This window comes from Alligator sinensis, unplaced genomic scaffold, assembly GCF_000455745.1.
Source record: "Alligator sinensis unplaced genomic scaffold, ASM45574v1 scaffold1097_1, whole genome shotgun sequence".
NCBI lineage: Eukaryota > Metazoa > Chordata > Crocodylia > Alligatoridae > Alligator > Alligator sinensis.
In genome coordinates this window covers 1,692,673-1,714,822 of record NW_005841950.1, presented here as the reverse complement: position 1 = coordinate 1,714,822, position 22,150 = coordinate 1,692,673, and the positions used below count along the sequence as shown (strand labels likewise).

Below are 22,150 nucleotides of genomic sequence, written 5' to 3'. Positions count from 1 at the left end.
ACTTGCCGCTTCACACAGGCCTACTCACTAATATAAAGTGCAAATGGGGTGGGAGGGGGGGGGAGTTCTGGATACATAAGAAAAGTGATTTGCAATGGTAAGTGGGAGGACAAGGAGCAGTGTAGTGTGGGATGCCTAGAGGTGGTTGGAGTAGATGACCACCTGAGGTCCCTTTCAACCCTAATTTTCTAGGAGTCTATGACTGACCAGACCCATTTCACAGAACCCTTATGTTCACATATAACACCAACGTGTCTCACAGTTAACTGGTTCAAAATAGTACATGATTTTCCAGGTACGCTGTTGAACTGTTCCAGGTGGATTTAAACTACTTTAAACAGGCTTCTGTGTCTGTCCACTTCAGGTTTAAACTGCATTTAACCTATTCTAAGTGTTCTGTGTCTCCATAAAGTTGATTACACTTTACAAAACAGGTTTCCCACTTCACCCTGCATAGGTTTACCTTACATCAACTATGGTTGTCCACTATCCAGACCATAGGTCATAGAAGAATAGGAACTTAACCACAAAGCTTCTATACTCATTCTACAAAAGTAGCACTTCATTATATAATGAATCAAAAATAGATTTGTGGACTTCCTTAGCAAGGATAACCTACAGTATTTAACTCAGCCTTTCCATTCATGAACAACACATGGTTCTCTGACTTGCTGCAAAAATTCATATTTTCCTATGAATTCTCTCCATTGAAGAGAAAGGTTTAGAAAATAGGTTATGCTCAAATGAACCAGTGTTACTCTTATTTTAGAAATTTCTGCAGTCTTACTTGAGACCTGAATCTTCAGTCAATAGGAAGAAGTTAACTGGTTATATGCTCATTTCTATTTGTACAGGAGATGACTTCTACTTAGTGCCAATGGATGCAACAAAATTACTAAGCCTACAAAATGCTTCAACTTCAAATATAATTTGCATCCTCACAGATCCTCACAGGAGGTGAGAGGCTTCATACCAGCTATGAACTGACTGCCCACAGGAGTCTTCCGCCTATTGATTCCTCTCTGAAATTCTATGAAATATAAGCTTTCATTTCTACCCAGGAGAACTTTTACAATCTTTTCTCCAATGCTTGATGAAGGGTGTTTGTTCCCGAAAGCTTGCCATTAAAGACTTTTTTTTTGCAAAAATCCTGTTGGTCTAATAAAAGATGATATCTCTACTACAAGTCCTGACTGCCATTTCAACTTCAAATATAGCTTTTTTTTTTTTCTTTCAGGTACAAGGTGATCTCTTGCTGTTAGCATTCAGTAATAGACCTGCATCAGAATAAAAATCTTGTGAGCCAAGTTTGAGCTCCAGAAATAATTCTCTCCCCCAAGGTAAAAAGGAAGGTTACAGGCATGGAAATGCTGACAAAATTTAAACTATTGTCTATAATGTCATGAATATACTTCAGTAATTATGGTTTAATTGCCAGACTTGTCTATAAAAAGTGAAAGTACCTTGAGAAACAAATGCAGAAAAGAAGCTGAACAAAAGTGCCTGCAGAAACTCCTCAGCTTAAAACTACACTTAAAGACTAATTTCACCAAGCAACTAGAAAATGAGCAAGTTATGAAATGTACCTCTGAATTATACCATCTTAATACTTTAGTCATTCACTAAGTAATCAGTAGAAGCAAAAATGTCAGAAGACTTTTAAAATTTTTTGTTCCTAGACTCTGGATTCCTTCCAATCTCCCAGAAAAAGCTTGCACATAAAATAAGGGTGTCAGAAGGGGCAAAGAGAAATAAATGCCTCTTCATCCAAGGGCTCAAGTGGAGGGGATGAAAGCAAGCAAACAATTCTAGAAGTCCAGATCAGGACGATCAGGCGGGGGTAATGGAAATGCAGGGAAACATGTAATCCAGATTGCATATTTGACAATATTCTGAGGCAAAGAGAAGCTGTCCAACAGCTCCTTCCAAAAACACCCAGCACTAAATCTGGACTAAGAGGATTGGAGAAGAGCCCCCAGCAGAAAAGAGAACCCAAGAAGAACATACTGCATTCAAAAGCTTATCTAAGGCTAACCCAACAAAAGATGTCAACCACAAAAACCCTTGCATCTTGCAAAAACCAAGTTATTTGGCAATTTTGAGGTCCGCAGTCAGGAGGAGGAAAAGAAAAGGTATGAGAAAAAGAGATGCCAAAGTTAATGAATCACCACTACTTCCACCTCTGTGGAGGGATATGAGCTCCAGCACAGCAGGACTGGAGTCAAATAGTGCAGAGAAGATGAGAGGGAGGGCAGGTAAAACATAATACTAATGGTTTTTTTAAATGCGTAGGGGTTCCCCTGCCTCCCCCCTCTTATTTCAAATGAGGGTATCAAATTGGTACCCTTGTGTGTGTACATGTGGGCAGAAAATACCCTGTATAACTAGAAGACTTGGTATGTGAAGATAAAGCTCTATGACAAAGTTCAATTTTAACTATAACGTCGGAAAGACATTTCATTGTAGTCACCTACAAAGTAAACAAGAACTATCCCTCTAGTACCTGTTTATTTGGAGGGAGGGTACTGGACTCCACCCACATACCCCCCATCCTTTTCAGACATTATAAATGTAGCACCTCAAGCCCAAATGAAACACTAATGCCATTCTTTGGGGGAGAGGAAGAAAGAGGAGGCAGTATTCCTGGTTCACAGGTTCCCCTTCTCCTTGATTTGCAATAAAAGAAGCAAGCCTAGTAGCCACCACCCTACCCCATTTCACTTCATGCCTGTGGGAAAACCAAGGAAAACTGCATATGCAGCCACAAACCTACAGTATTACAGACTCTACAAAATATGGCACCCTTAGTTCAAAAATAAAACACTGCTACATGAAAGGTGTCTAATCCTTGTACACACTGTTTTAATTCTCTAGCGCACATTTTGCCAACTGTCCTTGTTCGCATGGACCACATTTTATTCTTTGTTTTAATACCATGCAATAAAAATGTTCAGGATTACAATTTCATACTATGAAACAGAATATAGCAAAGCCCCTTCCCCCTTCCAATCACAAAGTACATATGGCAGTAGCTTTATACACTGGGAATTATTTGTACAGTGTGCATGTGAAGTATTTCAAGACTGCACTCAAGTGGTCTCTTCAGGCCTCCCTCAGCTGAACATCCCCCCGATGGACTCTGTTAACTGCCCTTGACTGGCTAGGCCATTTCAGTCGAGTCTGTCCACTTCTCCCTACTGGCAAGGTTCCCCTTTGCTTAAAGTGTCATAAGGGAAGCACAAAGCAGCAGGAACATTTGATTTGTTGAGGTCCAGCATAGTCTCCAAGCAGTGACACAATCTTTCATCCCCCAAAGCAGTCATCCTATGTTTAGACAGTAGTTGAATCTTTCCTTGTTGCAACCAAGCATCCAATATATGGCTTCATGAGCCAGAGCCAGCAGCAAAAAAATGAAGCCATGTCCTCAAAAATCACTACTGTCATTTCACCAACATAAATATATGATGAATGCTTATATCATACCATATTTTCCTGCATACTGCAGAATAATATACACCTTGTTTGACTAGCAGAATAAAACACCCTCAATCCCTTTCCTTGTTTAAGTAACTGAATATCAACAGCTAGGGAGTAGAGCCTGCTCATTGCTCTTGTTCCTGGGTCTGTGCAGATTTTACTTCCACTTTTGCCTATAACAGGCAGAGACTGCTCTTACTGTATTTCTCATGTATAAAATGCACTCTACAATTTCCAGACAATGGTCTTTGGGAAAATGTATCTGTTGTTTGCAAGGAAATATGGTATTCTGAGAAAATCCTGTGTCCCTGATGATAAGAACACATCACATCTTCTCCAAACCACCTACATTAATATCAGCAAAATCTGTCTGACGATCCACCAGTATTTGTATAAACAAGGGTTTTCTTTTCCATGACTGTAGTCCTACCATTTAAAAAAGGTTAAAAAAAAAATACAGTAACTTCATGTCTAGCCAATGAGATGAAATTTAAAAAGTATAAGTCTAACAGAATCACGAAATCGATATATTCTAATGCCAGAACAAAGAATTTCCATCTTAATGTCAAAGCAGGCCGTTTCATGCTTAATGCATCAGATACAGAAGCTGCGTAGTGCTTTCCTTTCCACAGCTTAGTTTCCAGAATTCTAGATTCCAGAGAAGCAAAGAAAAGCTTTAAACTGGATACTGTTGAGCTTCAAAGCTCGCAGCAGGAAAAGTAAAGAACATAAGAACCATACTGGGCCAGATCATTGGTCTATCTAGTCTAGTATCTGGTCTCCAACAGTGGCAGGAGTAGATGCTCTGTAGAAGAGCACTGAACCAGATCTCAAGTGATCTCTCCCCTACCTGCTTAATAACTATTCTCCAACTATTTGGGTTGGTCTAATAAAAGATAGATTCACCCAAGGAACCTTGTCTGCCTATGTCCTTAGACCAACACGGCTACAACCTACACCCTCTCCCCTACTTGTTACCCTCCCTGGAAGTCACCATTATTTGGTTTAGAGATACCAGAGGAAACATCTCCAACTGTTCTTTTTAACAGCTATTGCCGTATTTACTTGAATACCAGACGACCCCAAATATTTATTCGAGTAAATATTGCCATATTTACTTGAATACAAGAATAGTTAGATTCTATATATGGAAAATATATATATTTGTTATAATTTTCCCCATGTATAGAGTCTAATTATTGGAGGTTTGTCTTGTATTTTCCCCCTCCCATTGCTACAGCAGGGAAAACAAGTCTGGATGGTCAGGTAGCCCATTTCCCTCTGAAGTTCCTTTTCCCCCTTCCTTACCATCAGACCCTGCTCTCCCTGAGCACATGGGAAAGAACAGCAAATTTGGAAAAACAAAAAACACAACCCTACCCCCCCCTTGAAATAAACAATTTACCATAGAGTTCATCCAGAATTGATGCACTTCACCTTTTTTTGAAACTACTGAAAGTTTTAGCACAGGTACTCCATAAATACACTTTTAAGCAGCACTTTAGAACTTATGTGTAGTACAAATTGTGCATATTATTCCAAAGCCAAAAGGCTCATGATTTATCATATAGTTAGTTGGGCTGGGCCCTAGCAGAGTTGACAGCATTTCAAGCCAGGGTGACCCCACAGCTCAGGGCTGGTACAGGGTTCTGGTCCTGCATCTCCCATAATGTAGTGAAGTGTGCGTGCGCGCATGCGCACTCCAGATACCCCCCACAAAGGATCCAGGTGTTAATTAGCACCCCCTCATATTTGGAATCAGGTGTTCTTGTCACAAGTCCTGGGACACTCCAGAAATTTACACACAGATGAGGTACAGGACAACTTGGTCGAGCTCCAGCTCATGGACAGCAGGACCACGCTAATCATATACAACAGACTGCGACAGGGGCTGACAGGGATTCTGGGTGAACTGTTTGGGGACCCATTTAATGATGATTTTTGCCAGACATTTATGTAAGGGTGCACCGATAGCAATTTTGGGGGCCAACACAGATAGCTGATTTTTAAGGAGGCATATCACCCAATACCAATCCAATTTTCAATACAGCTGCGTGCAGTTGGCAAGTCTACTGTGGTGGAAAGGGAGGGGGCAGGGAAGAGGCATGGGGGTGCAGATTAATGTCGCCGCGCTGAGGGAGGGGGCAGGAGTGGGGCGGACGTAGGACAGAGCCGCAGCTGTCATGGGGGCAGCTCCCACCGCTGCTTGTGGGAGGGCATGGAGGGGAAGGGTGTGTGCCCTCTGGATCGGCATGGGGCAGGCAGGCTGGAGCCAGGGCTGTGCAGGGTTCTTCTCAGCAGGGGCTGGGTTTGGGGCAGGCTGCAGCCATTCCAAATTCTGCCATAGCCCTGTTCCCAGCACTGCTATCGCCTGCCCGGCGCAGCCCCGGCTCCAGCCCCCCCCCCCGCCCCCCCCCCCCCCCAGGGGCGGGGGGGGGGGGAGGGCACTCCCCCCATGCCCTCCCAGAGTGCAAGCAGCAGCAGGAGCTGCCCCCCCTACCCCCCCAAGCCTCCCGAATGAGCCACAGCTCCATCCCACGCCTGCCCCACCCTGGCTGGGCAGCACCTGCCCCTGCCCCCTCCATGCCCCTTCCCTTCTACCACAACAGACTTATCAGCTGCACAAAGCTCTGCACACTGCCAGGCTCTGCTTCTTGCTGCCTGCATGGTGCGTGCAGCTGCACATGCACCTGGGCATTTATCAGGCAAATTATCGGCCGCATTGGGCCAATTTCCAATACAGCCAATTTTCTTTATATTGGTACCAATCCCCTATCAGACTGATGTACCGGTGCACCTCTACATTTAAGGCTGGTGAAAAAACAGGACTCATTAAAAACAGGAAAAGAAAGGCACAGCTCAGCTGTGGTAGTAAAGAGAGAATCTAAACAAATTCAATGTAGTGGCTCACCAGGACTTGAAAAAGAGTGTGTGTTGGGGGGGGGACGGGGACAGGTTAAATTAAAAAAAAAAACAAACAAAAAACTTTGGATATTTTTTAAATTGGAGAAAACCAGGATCCCTGCTTATTAGCAGATGTCTACTCTTTAAAAATAAAATGTATCTGGGTACATGTTAGTTTAGTCCATTACAATAGAGAGTGAATTCTGCTTAATGCAAGTTACTGTATGTGATCCCTGAAGTTTACCATGTTCTATTTCAGTCCCCCTCCCACTACAGCAAGCACAAAAGTAACTAAACAGGTCTACAGAGGAAACATTTGCAAACATAGCATGGTTGGTTAGGACCATGTTTTGGCAACACTTCTATAGGTTACAGCTTTTGCCGGTAAACAGACTGTTATATTGACAGAGAAGTATTTTTTTTGCAGCTTATTCTTCTTGGAGAACCAAGAGAAGCAGAGCAAAAAATGATCTATACCATACATTTGCCAGTATAACTAGACAAGTCTTGTTATTACTGGCCAGCCTCTTCTGGCATAAATCTGGCCTAAGAAAGCCAAGTTTAGAAAGGCACATTTTTTGCAAATTTAACTACATAGCACTGGAGTCCAAATATTTTATAGCAAGTTAAAACTGCATAAACTTCAATACTTAAAAGAGTTTATTTTCATCCTGGGCATATATGTATCAACTTCTTTGGAGCCCTGCACCCTGGAATTTTGCATGAACTAAACATGGACTTCTTCAAAGCAGGCAGCACCTAAAGCAGTGGTTCTCAACCTTTTTAGGCTCAAGGCACCACTCATAAAATGCCAGCTCTTCGTTTTCACTTGTTTTGACTACATAAAAATAGATAAATTATGCTATTGCAAAGCACTCAGAAAGACCACAACAGGTCAGAATTTTTTTTTTTTTTTTAAACACCATGGATTTTTATTTGAAATCTCTGGATTTAATCATGTGAATCATGTTTGCACACTCACCGGTGCTAACATTGCATGGCACCCCATGGTGCCCTTGAAAGGCTCCCTAAGGTGCCACAGCTCCAGATTCACTGGCCTGAGCACTGCTCCTGTGGTCCCCAAACCAACAGGACTCCCTGCACAGCTGCCCCCCAGGTCCCAGGCAGAGTGGTCAAACAGCAAGCTAACCCAGGCATAGGGGGGGGGAGGGGCAGGGGCAGAATCACTCCTGACCCATACTGCAGACAGTAGCTGCGGCAGCATGCAGATTCCTTCCTCCAACCAGCTCACAGGCAGAAGGGGAGATGAGGGAGTTAAGGGAGCCAGGGAGGGAAGAAGAAACCTGCATGCTGCCACTAGTGTCCCTGCCTGAGCCAGGCTCCTGGCACAGCTAGTCCCTGCAGCACTGAGCAACAGCAGGTCAGGAGTGGCTCTGGGGCTCTCCCTACACCCAGATCATCAGGGAAAAGCAAGGGGGGGGGAGTATTAAAATTTTCCATGTGTAGCACCTAATTATTGGGGAGAGAGGTCATCTTAAATTCAAAAGTCATTTGGATTGGAGTAAATATGGTAATACCCCTGCTTCCTCAAGCTGAAAATTCAAGTTTTGCATGGTGCTGCTGTTAGAATTTGACATGTCATGTGGCAAGATTCCCTACTACACCCTTCTCCATGTCACTTTTTCGTTTTTAAATTACGTGGTGAGGTACTTCTAACTTGGAACCATCTTCTGTACACAATTCCAGTTTCTTGAACCATGAACAAAAAGGGTTCCAATTGTGCTTGTCCATTTGGACCCCAACAGTTGATTTCCAAAGCTAAAAGGCTTTTAACTACCAATCAAAATAATCAGCAAGTTATATTAGTGCTAAAAATGTTATTAAATTGAAACAACAAAACAAAAAACCTACACATTTCAGCATGCAAAATGAGGGGAAACTCTCTGAACTGATTCCTGTTTCAAAGCACTGTATTTTCAGTTCTTTTAAACTAGGAAAAAAATATTACTGTTTGGGACTTCCCCCCCTATTATGGGCTTTGTACATTCCCTGGCTTGCATTTAGTCTTTTTGTGCTGTCCACTTGACACACACGTATTTAAAAGTCATATTATGACAGTGCAAACAAATTTGCCACTTATTTTCTTATTCAGTAGAAAGGAAAAGTGAGGCATGAAGCTTAAAAACCAGAAATATCACAACCTAGTATGAACTTCAGCTGCAGATCACTAGCAAAGAAAATTTTTACTTCTGGAGCAATACTGAAATATACAGACAAGACAGTCTCTACCCTAAATTATCCCAGTCTCCAAAGAACACCAACATTAAAAGAGGTGCAATTCTCCTCAGGATGAGTAGATGAGTTTGCTTTGGGGTTTGTTTGTTTTTTGGTATGTGTGTTTGTTTTTGTTTTATATTACAGTAAAAGCTTTGTTATCCAGGACCCATTGGGAATGGGGGTGCCAGATAACAAAATATGCTGGTTAATTGAGAGGCCCGAACAAGTCTTTGCCTATTTGGGCTGCCGCTTCTCCCGCCGCCCCTCCCGCAGCATTGCCAACCCTCCCATGGGCCCTGAGGGACAGGGAGATGGGCCCCGCACACCCTGCTCTGCCCCGTGCCATGGGGGTCCAGAGAAACCGGATGTGCCACAGTGGGCACCTCCGGTTTCATTTTACCTTACAAGACGGCATGCCAGTTAACAGAACATGCCAACTTCTAAGGTGCCAGTGAACAGAGCTTTTACTACATATGTACAAACTTAATTAACAGTAGTAAGAGTTTAAACATTTGCCTATCTGTATAACAGATTGTAGAAAAGTGGATTTTAAAGCAAATGTTTTAAACTAAAAGTAGTTCATAAGTAAACAAATGAAAGAGTAAGGCAACACTAAAGAGACAAAAGGAGCAAGGAGAAAGTTTGCTTTTTCTTAAAGAGAAAGTGTGTTTCAAGCTGATTTCTGAGGTGCCAGTCTCTACCATTCTAGCAGTGGTGCTTTAAAACTTGAAGACAGAACTTAGAGAAAATGCTGCTACAAAAATTCACAGCACCTAAAAAATGCTAAGGGATTCCCTTTTAGTAAATTTGTCAGTTTGGCCCATTCAAACAAAATAATTCTGCACACCTAAATGCAAAACCAGCATCCAGGAACAAACAACACATGGTAGGTACATGGGCTGATGGAATATAACCTGAAAGGCAAAGTCTTTGAAAAGATTCAGGGACCATTTATAAAGAAATATCCTGGCACAACGTTGAAGAAAAAATCCAATTTGATACTTGGATGCAGAAGCAGGAGTTGTGTGTAGATAGAGTAATTCTATGTTCTGGTGTCAAGATTTTTAATGAGCAAGTTGAAAAAAAGAGAGAGAGACTACACCAGAAACGACCATATACTTATTTGAGGGCTAGAGAAGGTAACTTATACTGAACCAGCATGACCTATTTGTCATATCAAAAAGATTGAGAAGTAACATACAGTGTTTAAGTACTTCCACACAGAGAAACATCCCAAGCACTAGAGGATACCTAGAGCCAAGTGAACAAGCAATGGTCAGATAAACTCAAACAGGAACAAGCAAAATTCTAACAGGGAAAGTAATTAAACTATACAAGCGGCAGGTTCTCCATCACTTGGCATCTTCAAAAAGAAGTTTATGCTTCTGTTCATCGCCAAACGACATCTATAATCACCTAGCTTATTCTAATGGTCCTTTAAGCTTAACTCCAACGTTTGTTGTTTTCTTGCAAGTCTCACAGATGCTTGACACTTCTGGAGCCCCAGCTTCTGAAGTCACAAGTGTCAGGTTTCATTTACACTTTAAATGTTAAAGTATCTACAGTACTCATCAACACAGAAAGAAACTTGAAAGTAAACTCCCTAAATGCTCAAAATTCAGATGACAATAAGGAGCAGCAAATTTAAAAGCATCATCTTTTGGGGGCCTTGATTTCTGAATGCATAGTTGTCAATGCTGAATACACAGATGCAAGAATTTTGGGGCCTGCTTCTCCTACCCTAGGAGCACTGTTAGAGATCAGTAATTACAAAAAAATAAATTAAAGAGGAAGTCTGCAATAATTAACAGCTGTCTAAAGCATCTGCTGATAACACCTACCTACTGTCTTGCAGCATGTGGTTAATGATTAGTTCTACTTTGCAGATTTCTTCAAGAAGCTCAGGTCAGGTAGCTGTTTGAAAGACAAGACATTTTGTTGATCATGTTATTTCACATGACAGCTAGATAGTTATCATCTACAGTTTTCTAACCTTCTTTTGCCTTTATCTGTCAGCAAGCTAGGAAGTAACTCAGCAAACCTCTATCAAAATCTTACCTGTCTACATTTGCAGATGCAAGCAGGTAAACAGAAGCCATCATACCAAACAAAACCAGTGATCCGAGGCATCACAGATGCTTCAGAAAAAACATGTGCTAGACCCTCAGCAACAGCTCTTTTGAACATAATATCCTACCAGATAAGTGCACTAAAAGCCAGATGAATCATCCAATCCAGTTTCTGCAGCATATAAATGCATAAACGTTACCTGCGCTTAAGATACAAATAATGACTGTTGATAATAAACCTTCACTAAACCCAAATTACAGGTTACTATGACATGAGCCAACGGTTTGACCTTAATACACCAGGCAAATGCAGTGGAAGGGAGTAATATCTTTACCTCCTCCAGCCTTGCTTACGTATTTCCATATTAAAGGAGGCAAAACTATTAATGGCACAGCCTAATACATGGTGGAACATACTGTATAGTGCATTAAGTCTTTTGAAGTTTACAAAAATTGATAATTACTGGTAATATAAAATAGCAAGAATCCTACAGAAGGTTCTAAGCCTAAAGAGTCAGCATATAAATCACCCTACTTGCTCTATGTTGCAAAAGCCACGGTGCAGAAACTCAAGCCATTATTAACCACCACATGGATTTGGAAAAAAATTCCCCCTCCCCCTTTAATGTGGAAAAAGTTGTTAACAAATTCAAGTGTGAATTTAAACAGTGTATGCTTCAATGGGAAAGTACTACCACAGATTTATTAAGTGCCAACACTGCTAAAAGCAACAAATACCAGCACAGTTAAAGTTAGTATGCCTCTTCAGGTTTTGACTACATAGCAACTCAGCTAACTACAGCTATGTTTAATACTCTACATTTCAGTTAAACTGCAAGTCTTGGAGCATGGCAGAAAAGGTTAAAGATTAACAAGAATATGGAAAGTGTTTCTGGACCCTTTGCTTCTTAGGAAGCTTAAGATTGGAAAATCAGCAGTGGATAAACATTGAACAATGACCTGACAAAAAAAACAAAACAGTGCAACTTTTGCATTTCAAAGTGTTGCCTCTCATGCTATTGCAGCTTTACATCCAGGTTTCCTCAGGTTCCTTCCACTGACTGGCTTTGCAGATTAACTTTCAAAGCTAAAAGAATAGCTGTTATTTCATGTACGTCCCACTCTTTAAGGAATCATGGGAGTCTGAAATGGTGCTACTGCATTACAGGACAGTGTAGAATAGTTTACTCTATCATTTACAATGTAACTTATTCTAGAACTGAGATCAACCTTGGAGCCCATGATGTTTTTACCCCAGAACCAGAAGCCCGGGGGGCCAAAGAAAACCTGTTCCAAGCTCTCAGCTAACAGATTCTGAATAATTTACTGACTGGACCTGATCAGAAGCTGGATAAAAAAGATGACCAGTCTAGAGAGTTTGATCATGAATCTTTCTTTGCTCTGAAATTACATGTTATGATCTTTCTACCATATAACAGGACATGGGAAAAAACCCAACAAGCAAGGTAAGCAAGTAAGTAATCAAGCAAGGTAAAAAAGTTGAGTTTCAAAGCTTTTCCTCCTTTTGGGAAACACAAGAATGAAAATACACAGGACTCAACTCAGTCTTCTGACAATGTTTAGACCACTAAGGGCCTACATTACACAGAGGGCACTCAGATGTTCTTGTTTATCAACATTAAGAAATCTAGCACCACACAGATACAAGCAAATGCTTGTTTCAGATCCTGAAGTAGCAGTGATTACCTGATATGCTTCAGGTTACAGCTTTCCTGGCTGCTCTTTCCATTTCTGTCCAAGAGTAGACTAACAGTGAAATAAGCCCTCGTATAAAATGTTCCTGTACAGGTTGCCCTCACTTTATGCTGTAGATATGTTCCTGGAAAATGGCACATAACTTGAATTCGCATAAAGGGAACCCACTCTACAATATAACAAATAGGGATATGTCCCAAGATCTTGATTATAATGACCCCCAGACCCATTTCTACCACTTCTACAAGACAATTTTGGTACTCACCAACACAGGAGTGGGCAAAATACAGCCCATGGGCTGTATCCGACCTACCAGGCCATTCTCTCTAGCCCGCTGAGCCCCTAAAAAATTTAGAAAATTAATATTTATCTGCCCCTGGCTGCCCATCAAAGATGACAGGAGCCAGAGGCAGTAGGAGCCAGGGGGAGCCAAGCAGGACTCAGTAGCAAGACCAGACCAGCCCTGCCCCGCCCCGCCCCACCACACCACCCCTAGCCCCAGCCAGAAGCTTCTGCCTAGCAGAGGCTGCTGGAGCCTTCTGGCCTGGGGGCCCCTGAGCTGCCGCTGGGAACCATGTGGTGCCAGAGGCCAACAGGCAGGGGGGAAATGGCTGCAGCAGGCTGGAGGGAAGGGGCAGTGAGCAGATGCACAGAGCACAGCAAAAGCTGGGTGGAAGCACAGGGCCCACGCTGGTGCCCCGGGGCCAGAGCTGGGAGGGCCCAGAGAGGGGTGGCAGGAGCATGGGGCTGGGGTGCCAGGGACTCTAGGAAGCCAGGCTGACTCCCTCCTCTCTTTCTGCTTGAGCAGCGCAGCCCAGCTCTGTAGAGCCAATGTCAGCCTGGACCCCAGCACTCCTGTTATCCTGCTTTGGGCCCCGCCAGCACTGGCCCCAGTGCACCGTCGTGGGTCCCGCGTTCCCATCCAGCTGTTGTTGCGTGCCGTGCACCCACTCGCTACCCCTTCCCCCCCAGCCTGCCACAACCATTTCCCCACTCCCCCGGTGCTATTATACTATCACTTCTATGTACACTACACACAAACACATGGAAATCTGGACAAAAATATTTCTTGAAATTAAATTAATGAATGTTGTAGTACGTTTTATTTTTACAATTACAATTTGGTATTTTTATGGGTCCGAGGTGGCAAACCCCCTTGCTGAAAGGAGTAATTCTGGGGGGCAAGGGAAGGGACTTCTGGTGGCAAAGGTCGGGGGTTAGGGGGCGGAACCTCTGGTCCCAAGACGGCGACCAGGGGGTAAGGCACCTGTCAAGAGGCGGAGCTACCCATGCAGCCCTCGATGGCTTGTCAAAACTCCGTAACCGGCCCTCCACAGGAAATAATTGCCCAGCCCTGTACCAACAGCAGACAGTACACACAAGCAGAACACTATCATAACGAGGATGGCAGCTCCAGAAACACATGTTGCAGACAACTAGCAAGGAGCACAGATCCACACAGGAGACTATATTTTGGTGCGCGTCACTCCCACAATGCACCACACAAAGCAGCCGACTGCAGGCTTCCACCACACTGATCGCATAAGAGTGAATCTACCTTGCATATAATTAATTTTTAGTCTTAAAAGGGTCATTGCATAAGAGCAAATTTGCACATACAGAACTTGCATAAAGCAAGGGAAACCTGTATTTTTGCAAAGTCTGGTCCACCTCAGAACAAATTAACCTGAAGTCCTGGAAGTCTGAACCAGTCTTGAATGTGCACATTCAGCATTCTGAAATGTGAGAAAGCAAGCATTTCTTATCCACAAGTGCAGTCCACAAAATGCAAAAAGCTGCACTGAGTATATCAATTCAACAGAAACTCCTGGTCACAAGGATTTTCTCAGATTCTGACTCCTCTTGAGCATCAGTTAAGAGGAGAAGGGGAAGTCTCTGGATAAGAAACAAAAATAATGGAGCTGGAAGCAAGAAAAGGTGATTAAGAAAAGAAACTGAGCAGGATTGTCCTGAGAAAGCAGCAACATAAGCTTTACTAGTCATGGGCCTGTGGTAGAAGCCGCCCCAAATAAAATAAAGTGGCTCTTCTTGCGGTTGGACTTGGTGATCTACTGAGGTCCCTTCCAACCCAAACATCTATGAAAAGGAAGACAATTCCCTCCGCATCTTCATGCTCTTCTCAACTACACCATATGGAATTCGTGTCTTTCATTAAGACTTTTTCTCCAAGAAGCAGGATTACCCACCCAGATATAGTCCTTCTGCTCTACAAGAGACACTGATAAAGCCTGGATATATACAACTATATATACACACAATATAGACAACTTGAAAGAAATTCAAGGCCTGTCGTCTCCTTTTGGCCTGTTCTCTGAAACAAACAGATAAGGCTCTGATAAGAGAGCTGAGATGGTAGCTGCTGTTTACCCAAGCTGCAAAAAGCAACTAAGGCATTTGCCTAATAGAGAACAATCAGGGACGGAACATGGAAGTCATGTATCTAAGTGTGCAGTCACCTCCCCAGATGACAACCAAAACCTGCACTGGTAGTACTCCTACTACAGTACCTCTAAATAAAAAGCCCCGTTCTAAACATGTAACAAGCTTCAATCATGCATAGTTTTTTTAATTCACACAGAAAACCCGATTCCACATGCATCCCCCCTCTCCAAGTTCAACAGGAAATGGAGGAAAAACAAAAAGAGGTGAGTGGGTGGGTTATGATAGACAATATAAAGAATTCCCTTACCACTCTGATGAGGGAACTCAGAACAGCAAGATCATCACAGGATTCTTAGCAAGCTAATGCAAACCATGCTGACATACCACTTTGTTCCACCCCCATATTCGCCTTCAGACATTTCTAGCAGGTCAATTTAGAAGAATTAAGTCTTGTTCAGTTAAAATGTCTGATGGCTGTTGCTAGTGGAAACAAAACTATGACTATCTACAACACATTAGCAACCAGCTACAAAGAGTTATGTAAGAACAGATTGGCAAACTGCACTTGCTTGTTCAATCTTTCCTAATAAATCAGATGTGTGTTATATGAAACCTTGTGTTCTGTTACATTTATTCTAAAGCAGGCATGATGTGATTAATGAACATATAAATTAAACTGCAATTCTAGAAGTCTTACCTCAACATGCAAACAGGAAGTGCTGTTGCATTAACTACTATTCCAGGCAGCAGCTGCATTAGATTTGTTCAGAGACAGGTGTACCAAGGACAAAAGATGAACTAAGGTCACAAAAACTATGCAGCAGTTTGTTCAGCTCCTTTACAGCTTGAGGCTTAGCTGCGGTTCACCTAATGCTAACTGTTAAGACAGACCTTTTCCTTTCAGTGATGCTGAGAAAACTGCAAGGTTTCGATATCAAAAAAACCTCTATTCACTCACAGCTGCTTTCTGCTAAAGGGCTCTGCCAATGTTTTGAGACATCAGCATCCAGATCATCTAGATTCTAGAGGCTAAAGTTATGTTGCCCTCAACCGAGTCACTGCCATTAAGAAAAGGTTTTTAAAAAAAAAATGGTTTGATGTTTTGCTTTAGCGCAAACAACAGTACCCTGCACGTCCATCAGCAAGAGGAAGTTGGAACCTAAATCTTTCTAAGGGAAAACAAGTTATTGCAAGTCAGCTACTCAAATAGACCACATGCCCACTCTTACCCTAGCTAGTACCTTATTTTCTGCAAAGAAAGAGTACGCACATGAGCAATTAGGCAGAGCTGCCAACGCTGATTTTACAACCTAGCTTAGCTCATGGTAACTTGTTTGCATGTCTAAACCCCAGCAAAGGCCAAGGACAAAACAGATCTTTGATGCTGGCTTTAGAGATCATTATTTATTAGGTTTATATGTTGCCTGTCCCAACAATGGCTCAGGGCAGCTTACAATCAAGACAAAATAAGTTAGAAAAGCAGATAGGATATCAAGAAGGAAAAAACAAGAGACAGACATGTTTAGGAAAGAGAAAGAACAACAAATCAGAGAATCCACTTTTCAGTCAAGACAAAGTATATTAAGACCATCACAAAGATGATATTCTGGATGCTACCAACAACACAAAGACAACTGCAGACCTGATTAACTCACTTCTACGCAACTCAGACTAGAACAGAAATTTGTGGGGTTGTATATAACATCTACCTTATACACTCTGTTCACATTCAACACTTGTTTGGTTTAAGGAAAGTTTAATACCAGCTATATGCACAAGCACAGAAGTGACAGGACTGGTAGCATCCAGCTAGAAGCCAAACTGTCACAAGCTCCAATCGGGCTGCAGCCTAAAACTCCTCCCTAGTACCATCTTCATTTACTATCCAAGTTAGGCTTTTATTATAGTATATTAAAACTAAAAACCTTAGTACTACAAAAAAAAATTTAAACTGGGATATAAACAAAGCCTATGAAAGTTAGCTTTATCCAGCAATTTGCATATCCAGTTTCATCTTTCCACCCTTTTCTGGAGAGATTTCATAAGCAGTCTGTTCTGAAAAATCCACAAAGATTGCTTTGTTCCTGGTCAGTTTTTCAGATACCATTTGCCCACCACTTTGTTTTTGCATTGTTTTTGTACTTTTCCAACACATGCACTGCATTTGCTCTTGCTTTTGCCATTCCCTTTTTAGTTGGAAATGGAGGGAAACCTGATCTTCACTAGACTTGTATGAAGGTGAACAAGAGCTCTTAAAATTAATTTGGACAGTCAACCCTAGAGGAAACAATGAAAAAAAAAAAGGGTTGCATAGTTACAGAAGAGGCTTAAGAACATAGGAGCACTGTACAGAAAGGGACCTGGGCTAAAAAGAAAAGAACTCAACAGGGAGCAGCAGGATCATTGATAATGGAGAAAGTGGGGCGGGGGTGACTTTTCTACAAACTCATAGCCACAAAATTTACAAAATATTACAAAAATAGAGGCAGTCTCCATAAAACAAAAGCCAACTCTTCATAAAAACCTGCTAAATAAAGAGTTTGAGGGGGTATTTGCCTGGCAGCAGTGGGTCTATGCTATGGATTCTTCTTGCAGTTTGCAAGCATCATACCTGGTGTTAGTCTGGCATTTGGTAATATCAGACACTACGCTTTCATACAGGATTTCTAGATTTGCATTTAGGTAGTCTTCCAGACTGCAATCCATTGCATCCCAGAATGGACATCTCCTGCATGCTCCCAGACATCTTATTGGCTGTGAATTCACAGCCAATTACCTTCGCATTACTTGCTCTCAGCACAGGTCCCCAGGAGTGACATTTGGCTTCCCTTTAGCACGTTCTGCTACCTATTTTAGCACCAGAGATCAAAGTGCCAATTTCTCAATCTAGAGAACTATCATCCTGACCTTCCACCTATCAAGTTATAGAAATTTACCTACAGCAAATATGCATTACTGACCTATCTGTATACTGGAGAACTGCACTATGATGTCCATCTGGATTTTGTTTCCCTTCAGGATGCAGATATGCCAGATAGAAGGTTTACACAACAGGTATTTGACTGTCTTTGGAGTGAGCAACTGTAGCAATTGCCTTATCATGCTTTTCTTACTGAAGATGAATTTGAGCTAAATCACACTATTCTCTGTCCAAACAGCACAGGATGCAACCTCCTGTCACCTCTGTATTTATGCTCAGACAACCTACTTTGAAGTTCAACTGCTCTGTTATTAAGGAAAGTCTGCCGGATGGCAGCTTGGGTCCAGCTCTGAGAGGGGGTTCCAAACAGTTGGCACTGTGTCCGCTTTTGATCCTTGGAACAAAATTTCCCTTTGCATTTACTCTTCAACTGCCATCTGTTACCACAACCCTCTGGGCACAGGTTTCTAACCTGCAGATATATTTTCCTACTTAACCATCATCAGTTTTAAAATTACCTCTCCTGGAACCTGGTAATGGATGCAAGGGAGGAAATGCTTGTAGGATTCAAGCATAGAGCCTTGACTCAGGGAAGATATCACTAGAGAATATCACCTCAAGTACAGTCCTTCACTTTGGGATTTATGTTAGACCCGAATGCATTGATTATACCCTTTCCCCTTTGGAGTCTTCCCTTTTAAAGAGCTCCTGTGGATTCTATTATCTTTACAGCCTTCCAGCTGTAAACTCAAGTGAGTTCATATCATCCACTTCTTCCCTTGTTTATGTCAAAAATCAGGCTCTATCATCAATTAGACTGCATGTTGGTTGGCCACTTCTACTTTCTTTTAGGACACCACTCCATTTCGGATATCACCCAGAAGGTATCTGTGAAATACTTGAGAAAAATCCAGCAGCACTCTGTATACCAAGAGAAACTCTTCAGAAGGACTGCAGACAGTTTTTTTGTAATACTGCGAATGAAATGGAAGTTGATATTTCCATCCTGAAAAAGTCTCCAGTAATAATTTGAAGGCCCAATGTGCATTTGTAACAGGGAAAAGGGTTGAGAGGCTGATTAGGAAGGGATCAGAGACCTACTAATTCTTTCCTGAAAATAGTCAGATCTCTCCTCTTTACTGAAAGAGATAGTGAAATCAAAGAAATATGAAGAGATAGGACTGACTGTTTTGTCTACAACAGAAATAGACAAGTAAAAGATATGAGGTGACTAAGAGGGAGAAAGATACAACTGCCAACTTGTAAAATAGGAAGGGAAAGGAGGGGAAAGAAGGGAGAGAGCAAATTAGCAATTAGTACAAGAAATGAAATGCACAGAGAAAAAAACAGTAAAGCTAAGACAAGCAGTGAAGGATGATATGAAAAGCGCACATTATATTTTGAGAGATTAAGCTGTTGATTTTAGCACTGCCAGTAACATACAACTATTATGTTCTAAATTGTGTAGATATGGAGCTGCAGGTATTTTTCACCCCAGCTGGCCCAGCTCAGCCTGGCAGTGCTGAAGCCCAATACGACATGCTTACAGGATTCCTGAGCACATCCTTAGCAGTTTTATGTTAAATACTAGAATTGCACTTCACATGATGTACCTTTCCACAAATAGATACCAGAGCTCTGCAAAGAGCTTCAGCACTTTGTCACTCATCAGGCTTCCAGAATTGTTTTGGTTTTTTTTTTAAATGCATATAAAAGGTATCCATTCACATTACACCTCCTTCCTCTCCTCTTTTTGAGCTACTACATGCTTTAACAGGGCCATTTACAATATGGACTAGTACACTAACAATGTAAGCAAAGATACCCTTTAAAGATCTTTGGAAAAAAAACATCAACACAATGCTTTGGTTCCAACAGGTTCCCCTCAACAGTTGTGCAAGGAACCTACACTACATTAACTACCGAAACAGTCAATAAAGTCTCCACAACTATGCCAATAAAAGTCTCACATTTTCCAGTTCTCCACTGCGTGTTAAACTCAATTAATGCACCCTTCAGGGATCCTCCTACAGTAGTGGTCAGCAACCTACAGCCTATAGGCTAGGTCCAGCCTGCAGAGCGTTTTGATCCAGCCCAAGGAGATGTGGTTTCAGCAGGGCTGCTTTTCCCCCAGTGGACACAGAGAAGTGACAGCAGCAGCAGGTGGGAAAAAGTGGCAGTGGCAGCTGGGTCCTAGCACCCACCTAGCTGCCAGCCTGCTTCTGACCTGAACTGAGTCGGTCTCACCCACAACCTTTAGAAGGTTCCCAAGCCCTGTCCTAGGGTGCACTGTAGAAGAGCTGGAGGCACATGTAGCATAGTGAGGAAGGACTGCCGTGGAACTCCTGGCTTAAGCACACGAACAAAAGGCTCTCCTAGAAGAAGAGCAAGAGGAGAAAAAGAAAACAAGGCACAAGGCCAGGGTTTATTCTGGGAAAAAGTGTTACAGCATTCTCTATAAAGGAGAGCTCTAGTCCCTATCACCCACCCATACAGAGATTCCTGCAGATCTTGTGCAGCAGATCACTAGATGGTAGGTCACATAAGCACTGCTTGTATTAAATAGCCAAGATACAGCCAATAAGGGCTTTAATTAAAAACCCAGTAAGGCCAATTTTGTAAGCAAACAGCTTCAGGAACACTGCTGCTGCTGCTGCTGCTGCTGCTGCTATCTGACACTTGCATGTTGCTCAATATAAGCCAGGGCTACTTGCTGCAAGTTAATAATGTCCTGTGCTCATGAGGACACACGTTTTATGTTTCTATTAGGTACATAATGATGTAGGCTCCGCAAGTTGCACAGCTAAGCAGAAGGTAGCTTTCCACAAAAGAGCCATCATTAAACAGAGGATTTATCAGACTCACTACTTCCATATTAAATCCCCTCAAATGCCTTGATACTTCTTCAAAAACCTCTATCCTGAAGCAAGAGGTATTTTAACCTAGGATAAAATCTAATTTCATTGAAGCAACTTATTTCCAAACACTAGTCCAGATGCAGAAAGATTTTACATGTACCTTATTTTCCCCTTGCTGGCACAGATCAGGTTTAACACAGCGCATTACAAGAAATAACTGCTTCAAAAATCCTTTGGGTTAAAGTCTCTCTCTCTCTGTACATACAGACTATACCAGTGGGGGCCAATCTTTTGGCGGGCACACCACAAATTAGCCCCATGCCCTCTAAGTGCCACCTTGATCTGCTTCTTGGCTTTCTAGTCCCCGATTTCTACTTCCTGCCCAATCCGGTGCTCTGCTTTCTGCTCCCTGTCCCCTCCCCTGCCTGCCACATGCCACTTGAGACTGATGCTACAGGTTGGCCACTCCTGGACTACATCATGCCTCAATTTTGGTTCTTTGTTCTTCTTGCCTTTTTGTTGTCTCTGCTGTTGCTTCTTCACCGTGTTGCTGACGTGAGGCCCATGCAGCTAAAAAAAAAAAAAAAAGTCTGTTCTGCTGCAACATTACCTGTGTAACTAATCTTCTAGACATTATCCGCACTAGCCAGGGAAGTGCTTCAAAACCATTCATACCCAACTAGGAAAACTGCACAGCATTATTTCCTCCCAGCATAAGCTGAATCAGAAAAATAAGTACAAAGAAAAAAACAGCCTTCCTTTCTCATCCCCTCCTGTGAGAGAATAAAGGATTAGAAGAGAAAAGAGGATGGGAAACAAGAGCCATACAGCTTTTTTCTTTAACTGTTCTTGTATATTCTTGGCGGAAATTTCACATCCTAAAGCACAGGTAAGGCTAAAAGATACCTGGAGAGATAGGAAGTGGAGTTAAAGGTAACCTACAATTTTTATTTTTATTTTTTGTCACCAAGGGAAATGAAGTTGCACATTAAATTCTGGCAATATAGCAATTTATTTATTTATTTTACAACGTCCCCTCAAAACAGATTCTAAACTTACCTTTTTTTGTTTTCAGTCCCGTGAAATTACAGCATTAACGAATGCTGGGACTTCAGAGTAAAAGAGCAGCCAGCCAGCCATAACTGCAAGGATCCTAGAACCAAGAACAGAAGCAGACCATGACTCCCCGGAAGCTAGGACATGATCTCCTCCATTTACAATCAAAGTAAATGATGTGCTCTGTTGTGCTAAAAGCAGGGGTTGACAGCCTTTTGCTATGGACATGCACTCACCACCCAGCTCCCTGCCACTGGCTGCAAGTCTCCAGCTCTTGGAGCACCCAAGCTGCCAGCAAGGTTAAAACACAGGCACAAAAGAGTATCAGGGAGGGCTGTGGAACGGGGCGTGCAGCACAACACAGCTGCTTGCTGTGGGATCCTCTATGTCACCCTGCATCTGGATTGAACCTTCACATGGCATAGGGTACCTATCCCTGCATTAAAGTATAATGTACTATTTCACACTGCACGTGGTCAGATGCCATGGCCAAACAAGCCAATGTTGAA

The 22,150-nt window shown here is 42.3% G+C and overlaps 1 protein-coding gene across 12 annotated transcripts in view; it reads right to left on the bottom strand.

Annotated features, from left to right (window-relative positions):
* Positions 1 to 21,738, bottom strand: part of CSNK1G1 (casein kinase 1 gamma 1) — a 163,513-nt gene extending 141,775 nt beyond the window's left edge. For 8 of the 12 annotated variants that reach the window (XR_003093219.1, XR_003093218.1, XM_025199849.1 and 5 more), the window contains exons 1-2: positions 21,645 to 21,738; positions 10,461 to 10,533 (exon numbers count right to left, since the gene is read on the bottom strand). The gene's annotated coding sequence lies outside the window, so the exon portion shown is untranslated. Of the gene's footprint in view, positions 1 to 10,460; positions 10,534 to 15,504; positions 15,574 to 19,697; positions 19,789 to 21,644 lie in introns of those variants that run through there. The other 4 variants (XM_025199850.1, XM_025199851.1, XM_025199852.1 and 1 more) reach the window with 4 other exon arrangements.
* Between the last annotated feature and the right edge of the window lie 412 nt (positions 21,739 to 22,150).